The sequence below is a fragment of the Centruroides sculpturatus genome, unplaced genomic scaffold, assembly GCF_000671375.1.
Source record: "Centruroides sculpturatus isolate CEXI.00-Female unplaced genomic scaffold, Cexi_2.0 scaffold1903, whole genome shotgun sequence".
Lineage (NCBI taxonomy): Eukaryota > Metazoa > Arthropoda > Arachnida > Scorpiones > Buthidae > Centruroides > Centruroides sculpturatus.
In genome coordinates, this window is record NW_019386068.1 from 66,247 (window position 1) to 75,084 (window position 8,838).

General features: G+C 33.6%; 1 protein-coding gene across 2 annotated transcripts in view; it reads left to right on the forward strand.

Moving 5' to 3' along the window:
• Positions 1-3,452: 3,452 nt before the first annotated feature.
• Positions 3,453-8,838, forward strand: part of LOC111613405 — a 32,454-nt gene continuing 27,068 nt past the window's right edge. The window contains exon 1 of one of the 2 annotated variants that reach the window (XM_023354752.1): positions 3,453-3,560. The gene's annotated coding sequence lies outside the window, so the exon portion shown is untranslated. Of the gene's footprint in view, positions 3,561-3,592; positions 3,767-8,838 lie in introns of those variants that run through there. The other variant, XM_023354753.1, reaches the window with a different exon arrangement.

The following is an 8,838-nucleotide window of genomic DNA, read 5'->3' on the forward strand; positions in this document are numbered from 1 at the left end:
AGCGGCGCCGAACGTCACATTTACACGTTTAAAACGTGCGCCTCAACCTCTCTATTAACTGAATTTACACATTGACAATTTGTTAAATTAACAGCGCGATTTCATATTCACCACATAAGTTTAAAATAGGCTTAATTTATTGGTGTAATTAATTAATTAATACGGTGAATTATTATTTAATTATTGAAGCAATAAAGAAGCTTTATAGGCGTATATTATATATATATATATATTCATATACAAACTAAAATATAGTGTACGGCAGTGGCGTGCCGTCATTGGAAGCTGTGGAAGCGCCGCTTCCCTTGTATTTTCTAAAAAATAAATACACATTGCGCGATTATTTTCATATTTGAACGTATTTTGGATTAATTAAAATTAATATTTTCTTATAACCGTATTATGTATCTTATTACAAATTTCTATACTACACGTGAGAAAAAAACGATAAGATTGCTATTGTATATTCGAATATCAGTGGCGAATGGAAGGGCCGCGTTTCTTTATGCAGCGAGAGTGTAGCGAAATGACGTCACGAGCAGTGTTGGCCAATTAGAAACTAGTTTCAGTGTGTTCGTTGTAAAGCGCTTCTCGATCGCTGCATAAAGAAACGCGGGGAAGCGCTGTATCGTCGAAACTGGGTCAGCTTCCAAACAGCCAGATTATAAGCATTCGCTCATGCGCTTTACAGAGCAACAACCTCACCCGGTTTAGCTGGTGGAAGCTACACACGTATAACGCTTTCAATGATTATCCAGGATCGGTTCTGGGCTGTTAGCCGCCTGCCCGCTAGATATTTGGCCGCCTTCCCCCGATTATGTGAATCACAAGTAGATTTATGATTTAACCCAATCGATAGAAATTTACTGGTATGTTTTTATGATAGTTCTGTATAGTTGACAGAAATTTTAAAAAATCCATTAAAATATTTGATATTTTTATTCCGCTCTCCCATCTTATATTACAGATTTCAATGTTAAATCAGTGATATTACGATTTCGTATGTCTCATCTCTAAGGGGATGTAGAAAAAAACGTGTACAATTCTTGTATAATGTTTAAAAATTAACTGTTACTTTGGTAGCATAATTTACAACTAAATTTAATGAATGAGAGAGATGCACGAGATACAGAAAAAGCTCTAGAATTTATTTTCTTTAAATTCACGATGCATGTATTAAATTTGTCTTTTCACTTTTTTCCCGAAACTATAAATATTAAAGTACAAAGTAACTGGTTTCGACTTATTTCTACTTACGAAGTAGTTAAATAATTAAGAAATTAGGGAATTGGAGACATAAATAAAATCCTGCTGAAAGAGCCGGAATTTTACTTAAACAAAAGCTTAACCGAACCTATCTTTAGCTGAGTATAGTGGGGACTGCTTTCCTCGCAATATTAGATGTAATAAAGAAATATTTCCAGTTCAATGAGTGTGACCGAAAAGTTGTAAATTACCATGCACACCTGGTCCTAAAACGAATTAGTTAGAAAACAAACGACGGGCAATCTATTAAGTTTAACATATTCAGATTTTTACAGCTATGTTGAGAAACGTTTAAAATCCACAACAACCCTGTCGCGTCCTTTGAGATTATATATATATATATATATATATACATATATAAATTTTTAATATATACAGTAGACCCCTATAACGCGTAGATACGTTCCACGTTATACGAATTTCACGTTGTAGGAATCCTTAAATACATGAGCCAATCGCAGCCCGACAAGTGTAAAGTTTACGGACTATGGCTGTTTGAAAGGTTTTCTTCCATAAAATTAATCAATTCTATACTAATTCGATTCAACATTTCCAAAACACGTATAATTTTTTTTGGGAATAATCCGTATAAACTATGCTATAAACAAAAAATTGTAGGATTACTTACCGAGTGTGCACCGTTCGACTACGCCGTTGCTTACGCTTGTTTTCGTCGCGGAGCAGCGCACCAAACGGCGGCCGCGATTTCTGATAAGTTATTTTTCTGCGAAAAATTCGTTGAACTTTGGAGACATCATTAATATAAATAATTTTTATGGCCGTTGAATAAGAAATGTTTCTTTCACAAGAAATGTATAAAATTAGTGCTGTATTAGACTTACGGTACCTAATTTACATACTGTACAGACGATAGTAAACTCAACTTACTCGCCTAAACTCTCTGTAGCATGTAAGTAGTTCGGCTGCTCGTCTACTATTGGTCCAGATTCGACCAATCCTGTCGCGACACGAGTCGGCGACGACGTTTTACGAGTCCCTTTTGGCGTCTTTATACGAATATGGTCGCAATTTTTTCGCCACGTTATAGGAATCTCCGTTATAGGAACCCGCATTATAGTGGGGTCTACTGTACATTTTCGCACTTTTCAATTGCTTATATTTCGGCAACCGCTTTATAGAAAATTTTGAAATTTTGCACACTACCAAAGAAGACAATTTTTTTTCGAACGAAATATTCTGAATTACTTTAGACGTTTACAGGGCAGAGAAATCGATCCCCGAAAATCGGCAACTCTGATTCCTGTATATATAGTCAGTCAGCGACTTTGTTACTTGCCGTGACTCTCGATACCATTCATCTCCCTAGAAGATCGTCCTTAAAAGAAATGAGGCATGAGTTTTATTTTAGAAATTCTTAGACGCTTTGAAGAAGGTTGTACTTTTTCTGAGGAAAACCTTTCGTCGCATGTGCGATGATCTACTTTACTAGCTGTGGTTTCTGTTCTTCAGTAATCGGAGAGGGTCCAAAAATGTTTCTACAAACTACATTCTATAGCCGAAATTAATTCATCGAAAGGAAATCTCAAATTTGAGCAACACTCTCCAATTACGAAAATTTTGAGCGGTGTTTTCCTGATACGTTGGGCCCCGTCTTTACCACCCGGCCTCTGCACGGTAAGCATGGCCGAAACCACAATGAGCATGAGAAAAAGGCCCGTTGATACCCACAGGACCGAAAGAATCAACTAAATAAAAAAGGGGTCCGCAATGCTTATCGCATTTACACAATGAGCAAGGTGGGCGGCTGCCCCGGGAGGCAGATTGCAATGTGTGGCAAATCGTCCGAAGAAAATAAAAATAATAAAACATTGTTAATCTCAGATAATCGATTATTTTACTGTTTGAAAATAATTAAGTAATTAAATGTGTCATTTAATTAATTGATTACGTAAATACATCGACGATTATGAACTAATTCGGCCACAAAGCGAGAACCCCTCAAATTCGGCGACACACTCGCCACAAAATACGTCGATTTGACGTCATTATAGCTTTTGACCATTACAAAAATCGTAAACTGACGTCAATTTGACGTCAAATATTTTTCTATATCATTAAAATCAAACGATATATAAAAATTCCAAAATATTATTAATTATTTTTAAACTTTTACTATCAATAATTTTAATCCAATAAAAAATAATAATATTTTAAACAAACATTTACAAAATTTCGCTCATCTGTTGATTACTGTCGTTATCGCCGATGTCTATGATGTAAGGTCCAGAAGCGTAATTCATTGGAAAGACGGAAGATGATTCATCAGAAGTTTGGTTCGTATTTTTCTACCGAGTATCTTAAAATTTATACATTGTATAATATTTAAAAGAGTCTTTACGTCGTTATAATCCCTTTATTAATTTAAAATTACGTCACACCGGCCAATGTTTCGATTTCGTTGTAACTTATGCAATATGCGACATTTAATTGGTTCTTTCTCTTCATTCTCCTAAACACGAGCGTGTTAATTGGTGTGCAGGTAAATTACAATTATCTAATGTCACTTAATGGCCATTTATTATGAATTTATACAATTTCCATAACATTGTGTGACTCTCATCACCAAACATTCCCTCTAAAATTCATGTTAATTTAATAAAGTAATCTGTTGTAATTACTCAATAAGATGAGTAATAAACTTAAATCTCTGAACTTGTGTATATTTCTCCTGTTTCTGTAACATTAATGTAGAGATTCATTGTAAAATTTGTACTCAATGTATGTTTGCTTTTCCGGTTGGAATTTCAGAAATATTTATTGGTAAGTTTGCCTGTTCCTGGCCTTCTGGTTAGTCTTTTCGGGTCTGTTCAGAAATGCCATCGGTTGGCAGCCAATGACGGAGCCAATGGCTTTCTGACTTGAGATTGGAGAGTCCTGCAACAATCAGTTAATAAGCATTGTCCAAAAATATTTCCCACAAATGCAAACAATTGAGAACCTTTACCATCCAGTAACAAAATTTTAATAAAAACATCTAACGAATGTTTTCGACCTTGACCGTGGTCTGCTTTGGGTTTTTTAAACTGATGAAATTCCAAGTTGGAATGCATAGAACAGGATGATGCCGAGTTTTGGTGATGGAACCAGTGAGTGTTTCCGAACGGACCCTTAGAAGGACGGTTTTAGTCGTGATGGGTGTTGAGAATTAGTGGCACGCTTAGGATTTGATCTTGGGAAGCCGAGTTAAATGGATAAAAAATTTTTAATACAGATTCAATAAAATTTTTACCATGTAAGAATGCTAGTTCGTAAATAGTGTATAAATACAAGAAGCGACACGGTGTAAATAAGAAATAAATTTTATTTAAGAAAAGAGTTTTGGAAAATTTTCTAGTATTTGTTTTCCTTTTATGTTGGCAGATGTCGGGGCTCTCGGTCCCTCACCGGGTACGCCGCCATTGAGGATTGCTCTACGGCTTCTAGTGTCATATTAGCTCTAGTTTAAAGTATTTTGATAGAACTAGATAAATTTCTCTGAAATTATATTTACTTATTGTGTTTGGAATTTAAAAACACTATCATACTTGTCAAGCTTTCCATTTATAAGGAAGTTATAGAAACAAATGTTATACAGTTATACAATATTTAATATATATAATGTGTGTAATTGTAATGTAGAATATAAGATATATTTTAGAGAGAAGTTCAGAGATGACTCTTAATTATTTTCAGTTAGCATAAAATATTACAAAGATTGAATGTATAAAATTAATTTTAAGCAATTAACAAATCAATAAGAGAAATTCCAGCAATAAATTCTTATCAAATTATATTCTAGTAGCATATTTTATAATTAATAAAGATATTTGTTTCAGAACTGATTTGTGTGTGTGAAAATAAATGTTTGTAAGTAGTAATTATTTTGGAATCAAACTGAATTAGGCTAAAAACTTGTTTGACTATTTTGACCAATTTATATTTATTATCATATCCAAATTTTTATTTCTTATTATCATGATCAATTTTCTATCATTACCTGTTTAATTCTTTTTATGACAGAGATGAATTTCTTCTATGATCTTATCCATTCTCTCTCCTTTATATGTTTGCTTTTATACTAATATATTTATTTTATACTTACATTATACAGTACATCTAACAATATACAACCAATCTAATGCATATGCTTATGTTGTTATTTACTACAAATGATTAACAAATTGTTAAACAATAACAACATGACAATAATGTAGCATGGGGGCACTTATTGTCAACTGTGTAAGCCAAAATCTGTACATAATTACTTCAATTAGTTCATAATTAGTTAGTCCATTGGTTCAAGTTTTGGCAAGCCATCTTTACAGGAAGCACCATAAGACAATCCCATTCTCAATGACATGTAAGAATAACAGGTTTCCTCACTCGTGGTAAGAAAAATTAATGCACAACACCCCTTCTGGTAGTCAGTCACATAGTGAGGGATTGTCTGGTCCTTAGAAGATAATGAAGGTTCTACATTTTCTTCAAATTTCCTATGATTGAGCTTGATTATTTTTTTATGGTTTTAGGCTCTCATGAAGGTAAACCCAGTCATTAACCTCCATAAACAATTAAACAGCCCCTGTGATTAAATTATTTTTTCATAAAGTAAACAATGGTCTAATAAAAGTTTATTTTTTTTCCTATGACAAGTATAGAACAAACTTTATTTTCATATATCAATTTTGCTTTTAGTGTTACTACATATTGCAATAAAAAATATCAAAATTTAAAACAGCATTAAACAGTCAACTACTTGTATCATTACCCTATATAATAGCATAATAATAATAAACTCTTTTACTCTGTGGGCTCCAAAACAACTATTTTATGCCCATTGTGGTCAGGTCCATAATTGTAGCAGCTAGGTGAAGAGGATAGCATTCAACATATTCAGGTCAAATCATCCTCGAAAATTTGACTCAAATTCAATGTCCCAGATTAGCAGCTATCTAACACCTTTATTTTTGCCTTCATTCAATGGTAATTTGTTAAAGAATTGAATTGTTTGAAGTTACTCATATTGAACCAGCAGAGGCATCATCCAGGTTAAAAGGAAACAAAATTTTAATACAGTTTGCCTATTGTTAATATTGACATGTAAAAATTGTGTAAATAGTTTTACATTTTTGTAAAATTGCCAATTTGTAAATATAAAAAGCAACTGTTTGAATTAACAGTCACATTAAGACCACAATTTCACACACAAAGCTTCAGTTACTTCTAAACGTTCTTTGTAAGTTTGTGTGTGCAAAATGGCCATCATTATATGACTACTTATTCATACATGTTTTTCAGGTATTTTTGTATTTCTACTCCTGATGAATTTCATTGAAAGAAATTTCCATTTTGTTGTACAGTAATTTTAAGTTGAACTTTAGCATCTTTTGATTTTTAGCACAAGAATTATATTAAAATAACTGTTTATTTTTTGAACTCAATTAAAATGACTTAATTAAAACTTAATGAAAATCTACATAATATGTGAAACAAAAACCAAACAGCAATAAAATGGAAGATTATAACATGACTTATCTGACTGAAACAGCTAAAAAAACAAATAAAATACAGTATGTAATGTGAGGTTAATTTAGTTAGTAAGTTAATGTTTAAAAAAATAAATAAAAAAGTAAAATAAATAAATTTGGGGTCTTGCATGTTCGTCTTTTGTCTGTCCATTTGTCTCGTCTAGTTTGTTGTTAATGTTCATTTGTTTTTTCATGCTGTCTGTCTAGCTGTTAAGTAGTATTAAGATTCGCACTCACATTCAGTTTCATTAGCATTAAGTAGTTATAAGTCTTCCTACTAACAGCCACTTGGCACTAACTTCTACACTTAGCTATTCATGGCAGCACTGAATCATTGGTGTTTGCTACACTCAGGTTTTCTTTAGACCCTTTGAGGGACTACAGCCTTGCAGTCTAAAAACTGCACGCCAACATCAAACATAGAGGATACTGTAACCATACATACGCCATTTAGAGGGATCCTATCTTTCTCTACTATCTATCTCTTCTCCCTCCTTATTACTCAGTGGCATGCCATCATTTGAAGTGGTGGATGCGCCGCTTCCCTTGTATTTTCTTTAAAAAATAAATACATATTAATTTTAATTATATGAAAATAATCGCACAATATTTTATTATAACCGCATTATGTATCTTATTACAAATTTCTATACTACACGTGGAAAAAAAGATAAGATTGCTATTGTATATTTGAATATTAGTGGCGGAGTGGAAACGCTGTATTGTCAGCATCCAAAATTCCAGATTTGCGCATGCGCTTTACGGAGCACCAACCTCACCAGTTTAGCCGGTGGAAGCCTAGGACCTCGGGTGGCTGCTACACGTATAACGCATCCAATTCTATCCAGGACTGGTTCCGGGCTGTTAGCCGCCCACCCGCTAGATATTTGGCCGCCCTTGCCTGATTATGTGAATCACAAGTAGATTTATAACTTAACCCAACCGATAAGAATTTACCTGTCTGTTTTTATGATAGTTTTCTGTATAGTTGACAGAAATTTTAAAAAATCCGTTAAAATATCTGATATATTTATTCCGCTCTCCGATTTTATATTACTCACGGATTTCAATGTTAAACCAGTGATATTACGATTTTGTATCTTTAAGGGGATGTAGAAAAAAATGTGTACAATTCTTGTATAATGTTAAAAAATTAACTGTTACTTTGGTAGCATAATTTACAACTAAATTTAATGAATGAGAGGGATGAACAAGGTACAGAAAAAGCTCTAGAATTTATTTTCCTTAAATTTACGATTTATATATCCGTTTGTCATAAAAATTTGTCTTTACACTTTTTCCCAAGACTACAAATATTCAAGTACAAAGTAACTGGTTTTGACTTATTTCTACTTAAGAAGTAGTTAAATAATTAAGCGATTCGGGAATTGGGGACATAAACAAAACCCTGATGAAAGAGCTGAAATTTTACTTAAAGGCCTAACCAAACCAATCTCTAGCCGAGTACAGTGGGACTGATTTCTTCGAAATACAGTGGGTGATCGGTTAACGAACAGATCGGATAACGAACAAATCAGATAATGAACACTTTCGCGAAAGATTTTTATGTTCGGATAATGAACACCCCATAGAACAAACACAAGAAGAAGCGATGTAAAATAATGAATACCGATTGGTCTTCCCTTGTCTTAGGGCAACAATTCGAAACCTTTCGGAGCGTGGGAGACGTCGACATCGACGCTCAAGCCGGTATATACCGATCGGATAGTATTCCTCCGAACTTTGAAACTCTTCCTTTTAATTCCAGCCTTTTATTTTTCTGACAGAAACAATTCTTTTATGTATTCCCGAGACTGTCGGGTAGGCACTCGTTAAGTTTTGCGTCTGTTTTTCTTTTCAAAAGGTCAGAGTATAATAGCAAAGGTAGAGAGTGGGCAGAAAATGCCTAATGTTTCTGGGCAGTATGGCTTGGAACAGGTCTACAATAGGCCGTAGTTAAATCTTATCTAAGAAAGATACTGTATTATCAAGAAGACTCAAGCAGCTAAAGGAGTAACAAAAATCACATCTGAGAAATAAAGAA